The sequence below is a fragment of the Loxodonta africana genome, chromosome X, assembly GCF_030014295.1.
Source record: "Loxodonta africana isolate mLoxAfr1 chromosome X, mLoxAfr1.hap2, whole genome shotgun sequence".
NCBI classification, from domain to species: Eukaryota; Metazoa; Chordata; class Mammalia; order Proboscidea; family Elephantidae; genus Loxodonta; species Loxodonta africana.
The window spans coordinates 87,201,840-87,214,549 of NC_087369.1; positions in this window are offsets into that span (position 1 = coordinate 87,201,840).

Consider the following 12,710-nt stretch of genomic DNA (forward strand, 5'->3'; position numbering starts at 1 on the left):
AAAAAAGAATCAATGCATTTGAAAACAGGTCAACGGAAATTATTGAGTCTAAGGGGCATAAAGAAAAAATTTTAAAGAAAAATGAACAGAAACTCAGAGACCTTTGGGACACCATCAAGCATACCAGCATACATTTAATGGGAGTCCCAGAAGAAGAAGAGAATGTGAATGGTGCAGAAAAAAAAAAAGTTGAAGAAATAATGGCTTAAAGCTTCCTGAATTTGATTAAAAACAACAAACTACAAAGAAAAGGAACTCAACAAACTGCAAGTAGAATACACTAGAAAGTCATAGTCTATATTGCAATCCAAAGACAAGAAAATCTTGAAAGTGGAAAGAGTGAACGACTAACCACGTAAAAGAAAACCATGCACACACACACACACAAAAAAAAAAACTAATAGAGTACTTTACATCAGAAATAGTGGAGGCCAAAAGACAGTGAGAACACATATTCAAAATGCTGAAAGAAAAACTTATCAATCAAGAATCCTATATCCAGCAAAATTATTTTTCTGAAATGAAGGCAAAATAAAGACATACATGAATAAACAGCATTGAGGGAACTGGTTGATAGGTGAAATATCTGGCAAGAAATAATAAAGGAAATTTTTTTCAGGCTGAAAAAAATGATGTGAGTGGTAAAAACACAGAAAGAAAAAATAGAGAACCCGTAGATGTAATTATGTTCAGGTTTAAAAGACAATATAAACACACCGTTTACTTTTCTTCTTTAAACGATTTAAAGAACATCTGCATAAACAATTATCATAAAATTGTATTGCTGGGCTAATAACATGACAATCTGTAACCTATATAACAAAAAAGAGAACACAGGAGTAGGGAAAGAGCAGAGATATATTAAGCCAGCCAGTGCCGTCGAGTCGATTCCGACTCATGGCGATGTATTAGAACACGAAAATGACACCAGACAGGAACTAGAACACAGAAAAATAAAGAATACTTATACCAAAAATATGTATCCTAATTTAAAACACTCTATATTTTCCTCCTTTCCCTATGTAACTTTTTTGAAAAATACCAGTTTGTCTTTAGTAATAATTATAACACTTTATTGTTGGATTTATAACAAATATAGAGCAATTATATATGAAAATAGGGGAAGGGCAGTAGGAAGCTATTTTTAAGAAAAGCTTACTGGAATTAAGTTAGTGTTAATCTGAAGTACAGGGAGATAAGTAAGTTAAGATGTATATTGTAGTGGAAGAGAGAGGGAAAGGGGGAGTTTTTGCTTAGGGGGCATTGAGTTTATGTTAATGGTGGTGGAATGATTTGGAAAAGTGTAGCAAGAATGGTTGCACAACTTGAAGAATGTAATCAATGTTACTGAGGTATACACGGAGAAATTGTTGAGATAGCATATGTTTTATTATGTATATTTTCACCACATGTAGTAAAATTGTTTAAAAAGATGCATGTTGCAGTCCCTATCACAAGCACTAAGAAAATATCTTTTTAAAAAGCACTGGTGGGGAGGGTGACATCATTCAAAATGGCAGAGAAGGAAGCTCCAGTGGTCAGTCCCTCCATCAAAACAGCAATTGAACTGGAAAGAGGAATTGGATACAAACATTTTGGAACTTTGGAACCTGATCAGGCACTTTAAGCAAACAGGGGAGTGCTTGAGGAAGGGAAGGGCTGCTGATTTTCTGTAGGCAAACTCTGTGTGCCAATCAGCTACTTTTCCCTATTATTCAGCCCCACTGCAGTGGTGGGGATGGTAACCCATATTCCTAGAGTGCCTGGCTGGTGCCGTGGTGGGCAGTAGGGATCTTGTTCTCTGGGGGTTTGGGGTTGCACAGTTTGAACAGTTGGGTTGGTTTGGCAGTGCTTTGAGAGAAGGCTGCAGATGGTTGCAGCAGTTTTGGCCCTCTTGCGGTAGCAGCTTCTCCCTGCAGCAGCAATTTTAAAGATCAAGCACAACTTTTTTTTTTTTAATTTTTGGTGGAATCTGTCAGGCCATTGAATAATTGCAGAGACAACAGAATTAGAATAAACATTTTGCAAAAATAGCCTGGAAAGGTCACTAAAAGAAGTTGACTGAAGCCTTCATTAAGTAACAACAGTAATCCCTGAGGAATGGGAGAACCAGATATTTTCTGATTTTTGCTTTTTTCACTGGAGTAAAAATAAATCTCTTTCAAAACACTAGCTGGGCATGGCTGTAGAACACAGTCCTTGTTATCCACATATGAACTGGAGGACAGTTTTTTTTTTTTTCTCAAAAAATAGGGGAAGTTGCTGAGCAGATGGACAATGACAGCCTTCAAAGATAAAAATAATAATAATTAAAATCCTAGGGGAAGAGGAAGAATCTAATTCTAGAGTTACTACATTATAATATTCAAATCTCCCAGTTTTAATAAAAAAATCAAAAAGCATATCAAAAAAAAAGTAAAGGAAGACCTAATCAAAGCAACAAAATTATCTGTCAGAAATCGCCCCTATGGAAGCCCAGATAATGGACAAACTAGAAATTTTTCATGATGATATTCAGGAGTTCTTTTCTTTCTTTAAAATGTGCTTTAGAAGAAGGTTTGCAGAGCAGATTAGTTTCTCACTAAGCAATTAATAAACATATTGCTTCATGACATTGATTGCTAACCCCACAACGTGTCTACACTCTCCCCTTCTCCATCTTGAGTTCCCCATTACCAGCTTTCCTGGCCCCACCTGCCTTCTCGTCCTTGCTCCTGGGCTGTTATGCCCATTTAATCTTGTTTTTGTTTATTTTTTTACAAGCTTGTCTAATCTTTGACTGAAGGGTGAGCCTCAGGAGTGACTTTAGTACTGAGTAAAATGGGTGTCCGGAGGTCATACTCTCTGGGTTTCTCCGGTCTGTCAGACCAGTAAGTCTGGTCCTTTTTTGTGAGTTTGAATTTTGTTCTACATTTTTCTCCAGCTGTGTCCAGGACCCTCTATTGTCATCCCTGTCAGAGCAGTCGGTGGTGGTAGCCAGGCACCATCTAGTTCTGCTGGACTCAATCTGGTGGAGGCTGTAGAACTTGTGGTCCATTAGTCCTTTGGACTAATCTTTCCCTTGTGTCTTTGGTTTTCTTCATTCTCCCTTGTTCCAGATACGGTGGGACCAGTGGATTATCTCAGATGATTGCTCACAAGCTTTTAAGACCCCAGATGCTACTCACCAAAGTAGGATGTAGAGCATTTTCTTTATAAGCTATGTTATGCCAATTGAGCTAGATGTCACCCGAGACCATGATCCCCATCCCTCTCTCCAGTCACTTGGTCCCTCAGGGAGGTTGGATGTGTCTATGAATCTCCTATGACTTTATCTTGGTCAAGTTGTGCTGGCTTCCCCAGTTCTGTGTACTGTCTTATCCTTCACCAAAGTTACCACTTATCTATTAACTAGTTAGTGTTTTTCCATCCCCACCACTCTCCTCCTTTGTAACCATCAAAGATTGTTTCTTTCTATGAGTAAATCTTTTCATGAGTTTTTATGATAGTGGTCTCATACAGTATCTGTCCTTTTGCGATTGACTTATTACACTTAGCCTAATGCCCTCTGGATTCATCCATGTTGTGAGATGTTTTGAAAATTCATCCTCGTTCTTCGCTGTTGCATAGTATTCCGTTGTGTGTATGTGCCATAGTTTGTTTATCCATTCATCTGTTGATGGGCACTTAGGTTGTTTCCATCTTTTTGCTATTGTGAATATGCTGCAATGAACATGAGTGTGCATATATCTATTTGTGTGATGGCTCTTATTTCTCTAGGATATATTCCTAGGAGTGGGATTGCTGGATCATATGATATTTCTATTTCTAGCTTTTTAAGGAAGTGCCATATAATTTTCCAAAATGGTTGTACCATTTTACATTCCCACCAGCAGTGCATAAGAGTTCCAACCTCCCTGCAGCCCCTCCAACATTTGTTATTTTCTGTTTTTTTTTTATTTGTGCCAGTAACGTTAAGGTGAGATGGTATCTCAGTGTAATTTTGATTTGCATTTCTCTTTTTTTTTTTAATGGCTAGTGATGACAACCACTTCCTCATGTGTCTGTTATTTACCCAAACTAGAAAAAAAAATTAAAAATATATATTAAATATGCACAAAGAACTAAAGGAAAACTCAGACAATTAAGTAAAGTAAACCAGGAAAACAACAGAGGAACAAAATGAGAATTTCAGTAAAGATATGGGAAATATAAAAACAGAGATTACGGCAAATGACAAATAAAATAACTGAAATGGAAAAAAAATCATTGAAGAAACCCAACAGCAAATCTGAGCTGTCAGAAGAAAGAATCAGTGAACTAGAAGATAAGACAATTGAAATTATTGAATATGAACTGAAACAAGAGAAGAGGTAAAGAACATTGAACAAAGCCTAATGGAATTGTGGACACCATTAAGTGAATTGATATATAAATCATGGTAATCACAGAAACAGAAGACAGAGAGAAAGGAAAAGAAAGCATATATGAAGAAATAATGGCAGAAATCTTCCACATTTGATGAAGAACATGAACCTAAATATTCAAAAAGCTCAACAAACTCCAAGTAGGATAAGCCCAAAAAGATGCACATAGAGAGTTTATAATCAAACTCTTGAAAACCAAAGATAGAGAATCCTAAAAGCAGGAAAAGAAAGTGAATTGTCATATACAGTGCATTCTCAATAAGATTACGTGCCAAATTCTACTCAGAAAGCCTGGAGATCAGAAGGCAGTGGAACAACATATTTAAAGTGCCGAAAGAAAAAAAATTCAACCAAGAATTCAATATTAGAAAAAATTGTCCTTCAAAAAGTGAGGACATTCCTAGATGAACAAAATCTGAGGGCATATGTTATGACCAGACTGGTCCTACAAGAAATCCTAAAGCAAGTCCTTCACATTGAAAGGAAAGGGCGCTAAACAACAGCTCAAACTCATTAAAAAAAACAGCAACAACAAAAAGCCAGTTTTATGGTATTTTTGGTTTGTAAATCTAATAGTTGTGCCCCACATGATTTAAAATGGAAAATGCATAAAAAAGAATTATAAATGCATTGTATTGGATAAAGATAACAATAACATGAAGACTGGAAGGGTGGTATAGGAATAGATTTTTGTATGCTATTGTGGATGCAACACTGGAGATGCTCACTCCTCTGTGCCAAGAAATTTGGAAGACAGCTGCCTGGCCAACCCAATGGAACAGATTCATATTTGTGCCCATTCCAAAGAAAAGTGATCAAACAGAATGCAGAAATTATTGAACAATATCATTAATATCACACACAAGTAAATTTGTTGAAGATAGTTCAAAAACAGTTGCAGCAGGACATTGAGAGGAAACTGCCAGAAATTCAAGCTGGATCCAGGAAAGAACCTGGAACGAGGGATATCATTGCTGATCAGTCATGGCTGAAAGCAGAGAATACCAGAAAGATGTTTACCTCTGTTGTACTGACTATGTAAAGGCATTTAACTGTGCGGATCATAACAAATTATGGATAACGTTGCAAAGAATGGGAATTCCAGAAGACTTAATTGTGCTCATGCAGAATCTGTACATAGACCAAGAGGTAGTCATTCGAACAGAATGAGGGGATACTGCATGGTTTAAAATCGAGAACTGTGTGTGTCAGGGTTGTATCCTTTCACCATACTTATTTAATCTGTATGCTGAGCGAATAATCCGAGAAGCTGAACTATGTGAAGAAGAACGGGGCATCAGGATTGGAGGAAGACTTATTAACAACCTGCATTACGCAGATGACACAACCTTGCTTGCTGAAAATGAAGAAGACTTGAAGCACTTACTGATGAAAATCAAAGACCACAGCCTTCAGTATAAATTACACCTCAACATAAAGAAAACAACAACCTCACAACTGGATCAATAAGCAACATCATGATAAATTGAGAAAATATTGAAGTTCTCAAAGGTTTTATTTTACTTGGAGCCACAATCAATGCCCATGGGAAAAAACAAAAAAAACAAACCCATTGCCTTCAAGTTGATTCCGACTCATAGCGACCCTATAGGACAGAGTAGAAATGCCCCCACAGAGTTTCCAAGGAGTGTCTGGTGGATTCGAACTGCTGACCTTTTGGTTAGCAGCTGTAACACTTAACCACTACGCCACCAGGGTTTCAAGAAATCAAATGATGTATTGCATTGGGCAGATCTGCTGCAAAATACCTCTTTAAAGTTTTAAAAAGCAAAGATATCACTTTGAGGACTAAGGTGCTTCTGAGCCAAGTCATGATATTTTCAATCGCCTCATATGCTTGTGAAAGCTGGATAATGAATAAGGATGACTCAAGAAGAATTGACGCCTTTGAATTGTGTGCTGGTGAAGAATATTGAATATGCCATGGACTGCAGAAGACCAAACAAATCTGTCTTGGAAGAAGTACAGCCAGAGTGACCTTAGAAGGGAGGATTGTGAGACTTCATCTTATGTACTTTGGACATGTTATCAGAAGAGACTAGTCCCTGGAGAAGCACCTCGTGCTTGGTAAGGTAGAGTGTCGGTGAAAAAGTGGAAGACCCTCTGTGAGATGAATTGACACAGTGTGGCAACAATGGGCTCAAACATAGCAACCATTTTGAGAGTGGCACAGACAAGGCAGTATTTCGCTCTGTTGTGCAGCAAGTAGCTATGAGTCAGAATTGACTGAACAGCACCTAACAACAACAACATGCTATTGAAATTAAACTGATATCAATTTAAACTAGGTGTTATAATGCCAAGATATTAAATATAATCCCTATGGTAACCACATAGAAAACATCCAGAAAAATTTGCACAAAAGAAAATAAAAAGTGAATCAAGATGTTTCACCACAAAAAATCAACTAACCACGAAAGAAGGCAGAATTGGAGAAATGAGGGACAAAAAAGTACAATATGAACAAAAATTTTAAATGAAAAAATGGCAGAAGAAAGGACTTCCTTACTGTAATTACTTTAAATGTAAATGGATTAGCCTTTAATCCCAACACAGAGTTTGGCAGAATTGTTAAAAACAAACAAACAAAGAAACCATGATTCATCTATACAATGTCTGCAAGAGATATTATAGATGCAAAAAACCCAAACAGGTTTAGAGTGAAAGGATGGAAAAAATATGACATGCAAATAACAAACACAGCTGGAATAGCTATATTAATATCAGGCAAAATAGACTTTACATCAAAATCTGTTACAAGAGACAAAGAAGGGCATTATGTAATGACAATAGTGTCAATTCATCAGGAAGCTATAACATTTGTAGCATATATACATCTAACAATTTAAAAAATACATTGCTTTAAGTTGATTCTGATTCATGGCAACACCACTCGTGTGAGAGTAGAACTGCTCCAAAGAGTTTTCTCGACTGCAATCTTTACAGAGGCTGATCACCAGGCCTTTCTTCTGTGGTACCACTGGGTGAGTTCGAACTGACGATCTTTAGGTTAGTAGTCAAGGGGAAAACATTTGCACCACCTGGGGACATTTGCACATAACAATAGAGCCTGAAAATATATGAAGAAAATTGAAGAGATAAATAGTTCTACAATTATAGTTGACAAGCAGTGAAGGCAGTGCTCAAAGGGAAATTTATAGCTGTAAACACCTACATTAAAAAAGAAGAAACATCTCAGATCAGTAGCCTAGTTTAACAACTTGAGGAACTAGAAAAGAAAGAGCAAACTAAGCCAAAAGCTACCAGAAGAAAGGAAATGACAAAGATCATAGTGGAGATAAATGAAATAGAGAAAAGGAAAACAATAGAGAGGAACAATGAAACCAGAAGTTTATACTTTAAAAAGATTGATGTAATTGACAAACTTTTACCTTGACAAAGAAAAAATAGAGAAGATGCAAATGACTAAAACCAGGAATGACAGTGGGGACATTACTATTGATACTACAGAAATAGAAAGGGTTGTAAGAGAATACTATGAACAACTGTACACCAACAATTAGGTAACATAGAAATACAGCAAACAAAACAAAACAAAAATCCAAGCCCATTGCTGTCCAGTCAGTTCTGACTCATGGAGACCCCATATGTTACACAGCAGAGCTGTTCCACAGGGTTTTCTTGGCTGTAATCTTTATAGAAGTAGATCACCAGGACTTTCTTCTGTGGAGCTGCTGGGTGGGTTCAAACTGCCAACCTTTAGTAAAAAAAATGGGTGCAAACCATTTGCACCGCCTAGGGACAGAAACTGCCTAAATTGATTCAAGAAGAAATAGAAAACCTCACCAGATGAACAGCAAATGAAAGAATTGAACCAGTAATCAAAAACCTCCCCCAAAAGGAAAGTCCTGGACAAGATGGCTTCACTGGGAAGTCTACCAAACATTTAAAGAATTAAACCCTTCTCAAAATCTTCCAAAAAATAAAAGAGGAAGAAACACTTCCCAATCTTTCTTTGAGGCTAACATTACCCTTATACAAAAGCCAGATAAGGACACCATCAGAAAAGAAAACTACAAACCAACATTATTATAAATATGGACGAAAAATCCTCAAAAAATATTAGCAAACCATATCCAACAGTATATTAAAAGGATTATACACCATTAATAAGTGAGATTTATCCCAAGAATGCAAGGATACTTCAACGTAAGAAAATTGATTAATGTAATATACTACCTTCATAGAACAAAGGAAAAGAACATGATCATATCAATTAATGCAGAAAAGGGATTATTTGACAAAATCCAATTTTTTATCATGCTTTCATGATTAAAAAAAAAAAGTCACTGAGCAAACTAGGAGTAGAAGAACATTCCAAAACATGATAAAGGGCATCCATGAAAAACCAACAGCTAACTTCATACTCAGTGGAATAAACTGAAAGCTTTTTATCTAAAGTCAGGAAAAGGATGCTTGCTTTCACCACTACTATTCAACATTGTACAGGAAGTTCAAGACAAAAAAAAAATTAAGCAAGAAGAAAAGGTAAAAGTTATCCAAATTAGATAGAAGTACAACTATTCATATTTGCAGATACATTATGTATATACAGAAAATCCCAAAGAATATATAAAAAACCTACTAAAACCTACTAGAGCTGATAAATGAATTCAGCACTCACAGGTAGATCATCACACAAAAATCTGTTGTGTTTCTATAAACCAGCAATGAACAATCTGAGAAGAAAACAATTCCATTTACAATATTGTCAAAAGAGTAAAATGCCTCGGAAAAAATTTAACCAGGGAAGCAAAAGATATGTGTCATGGATTGAATTGTGTCCCCCCAAAATATCTGTCAACTTGGCTAAGTCATGATTCACAGTATTGTGTGGTTGTCCTCTACTTTGTGATCTTCCTATGTGTTATAAATCATAATCTCTGCCTGTGGTTAAAGAGGATTAAGGTGGGACATAACACCCTTGCTCAGGCCACATCCCTGATCCAATGTAAAGGAAGTTTCCTTGGGGTGTGGCCTGCACCATCCTTTATCTTACATGGCATAAAAAGAAAGGGAGCCTCATACCACCAAGAAAGCAGTGCCTGGAACAGAGCGTGTCCTTTGGACCCAGAGTCCCTGCGAGAAGTTCCTAGTCCAGGGAAAAACTGATGAGAAGGCCGACAGAGAGAGAAAGGCTTCCCCTGGAGCTGATACCCTGAATTTGGACTTCTTTTTTTTTTTTTTAGCCTACTTTTCTGTGAGGAAATAAACTTCTCTTTGTTAAAGCCATCCACTTGTGGTATTTCTGTTATGGCAGCACTAGATGACTAAGATAATATGTAAACTTAAAATTATAAAATATTGCTTTATAAATTAAAGAGGAATTAAATAAATGGAAGGATATCTGAAGTTCATGGATTGGAAGGCTTAATATTGTTAAGATATAAATACTACCCAATGAAATGTACAGATTCAATGCAATCCTATCAAAATCCCAACTTCTTTCTTTGCAGAAATGGAAAAGGCAATCCTAAGATTCATATGGAATAGCATGGAGCCCTGAATAACCAAAAAAAAAAATCTTGAAAAAGAAAGTAGGAATCCTCAAACTTCCTGATTTCAAGACATACTGTAAAGCTACAGTAACCAAAGTAAAAAATAATGTGTAGTATTTGTACAAAAATAGAAATATAGAACAATGGAATAGAATTGAGAGTTCAGAAATAATAAAACGCACCTTAACAAATTTAAAAGAACAGAAATCACACAAAGTGTGCTCTCAGATCACAATGAAATCAAGCTAAAATTCAAGGAAGAAAAGATAGCCAGACAATACCAAAATATTTGGAGATTGAACAACACATCTTTAAATGATAGGTGGGCCAAAGAAGTCCTAAAAGAAATTAAAGTATATTTTTTATACTAAATGAAATTGTACCAAAATTTGTGTAATGCATCAAAATCAGTGCTTAGAGGGAAATTCAGAGTATCAACTGCATATATATCTAAACTCAATAATCTAAGCACTCATCTTTAAAAAAAAAACTTTGATGATGGTTAAGACAGCACGCAATACTGGAGAAGCCAGCACGACTTGTACAAAGCAAGGTCATGGAAGCTCCATATACAGCCAAAATCCTCGAGGGACTCAATTGCTGGGCTGAGGGCTGTGGAAACCATGGTCTCCGGGAACATCTAGCTCAATTGTCACAACATAGTTGTTCTACATTTTACTTTGGTGAGTAGCATCTGGGGTCTTAAGAGCCTATGAGCAGCCATCTAAGATACTCCCCTGATTTCATCCCTTACGGAGCAAGGGAGAATGAAGAAAACTAAAGCTACAACGGAAAGATTAGTCCAAAAGACTAATTAATGGACCACAACTACCACAGCCTCCACAAGACTGAGTCCAGTATAACTAGGTGATGCCCAGCTACCACCACTGACTGCTCTGACAGGGATCACAATAGTAGGTTCTGGACTGAACTGGAGAAAAATGTAGAACAAAATTCTAACTTACAAAAAAAGACCACACTTACTGGTCTGACAGAGACTGGAGAAGCCCAGAGAGTATGGCCCCCAGGCATACTTTTGGCTCAATAATGAAGTCACTCCTGGGGTTCACCAAAAATTAGACAGACCCATAAAACAAAACAAGACTAAAGGGGCACACCAGCCTGAGGGCAAGGACTAGGAGGCAGGTGGGAACAGGAAAGCTGGTAATAGGGAACCCAAGTCGAGAATGGAGAGTGTTGACATGTCATGGGGCTGTTAACCAATGTTATAAAATAATATGTGTATTAACTGTTTAATGAGAAGCTAGTTTGTTCTGTAAACCTTCATCTAAAGTACAATTAAAAAAACAAAAAACCCAAACCTGTTGCCCTCAAGTCGATTCCAACCCTAGTGATTCTGTAGGACGGAGTACACTTGCCCCATAGAGTTTCCAAGGAGAGGCTGGTGGATTTGAACTGCCGACCTTTTGGTTAGCAGCCTGAGCCACCAAGTCCCCAAGCATTCACCCTAGCAACCTCAAAAAAGAAGAGCAAATCAAATTCAAAGTAAGCAGAAGAAAAGAAATTTAAAAAAATAACAGAAATTAATGAAATTGAAAACAGAAAAACAATAGATAAAATAACAAAACCAAAGCTGAGTCTTTGAAAAGCACAATACAATTCATAAACCTCTAGTCTACCAAGGAAAAAAGAGAGAAGACACGAATTATTAATATCAGAAATTAAGGAGGGGCCGCCACTACTGATTCCATAGGCATTAAAAGGATAATAAAGAAATATGAACAACTCTATGCCCACAATTTGGTAATTTAGATGAAGTGGACCAATTCCTTGAGAAATACAATCTACTAAAACTAGAACAAACAGAAACATATCAACTGAATAGGCCAGTATCTATCAAAGAAATTGAATTGGAAATTAAAATAAACTTCCAAAAAAGTAAGAGGCCCAGATAGTTTCACTGCTGAATTTTACCATGCATTTCAGGAAGAAATGAATCAATTCTGTACAATCTGTGCCAGAAAATAGAAGCAGTGGGAGCACTTCTTAACTCATTTTATGAGGAAAAACCAGATAGGCATTAAAAGAAATTAAAGATCAATCTCTCTTACCCTCTCACAAAAATAGATGCAAAAATTCTAAAACAAAACAAAAAACAAATGGAATCCAACAATGTAAAAAAAAAAAATTACACACCACAACGTAGTGGAATTTATTCCAGGTATGCAAGGCTGGATCAACACTGGAAAATCCATTAATGTAATCCATCACATCAACGGGCTAAAGAAGAAAAATCATATAATTACAGAAATAGATGATGATGAAAAAAATCTGACAAAATCCAACACCCATTCATGATAAAAACTCTCAGCAAACTAGAAACAGAGGGGAAATTCCACAACTTGATAAGTAATAAACCAAAAACGTCCGTTGCCCTTGAGTTGATTCCAACTCGTAGCGACCTGATAGGACAGAATAGAACTGTCCCATAGGGCTTCCAAGTAGCAGCTGGTGTATTTGAACTGCAGAACTTTTGGTTAGCTGCCTTAGCTCTTAACCACTGCACCACCAGAGCTCCTGATAAATAATTTGTACAAAGAAATCTACAACTAACATTAATTAATAAATCTACATTAATAATTAATAAACCTACAACTAACATTAATTAATGGTGAGAAACTAGACATTTTCCTTCTACAAGTGGGAATAAGTCACCACTCTCATTCAACATTGTACAGAAAATCTTAGTTAATGCAATAAGAAAACATGAAATAAAAGGTATACAGATTGGGAAGAAAGAAAT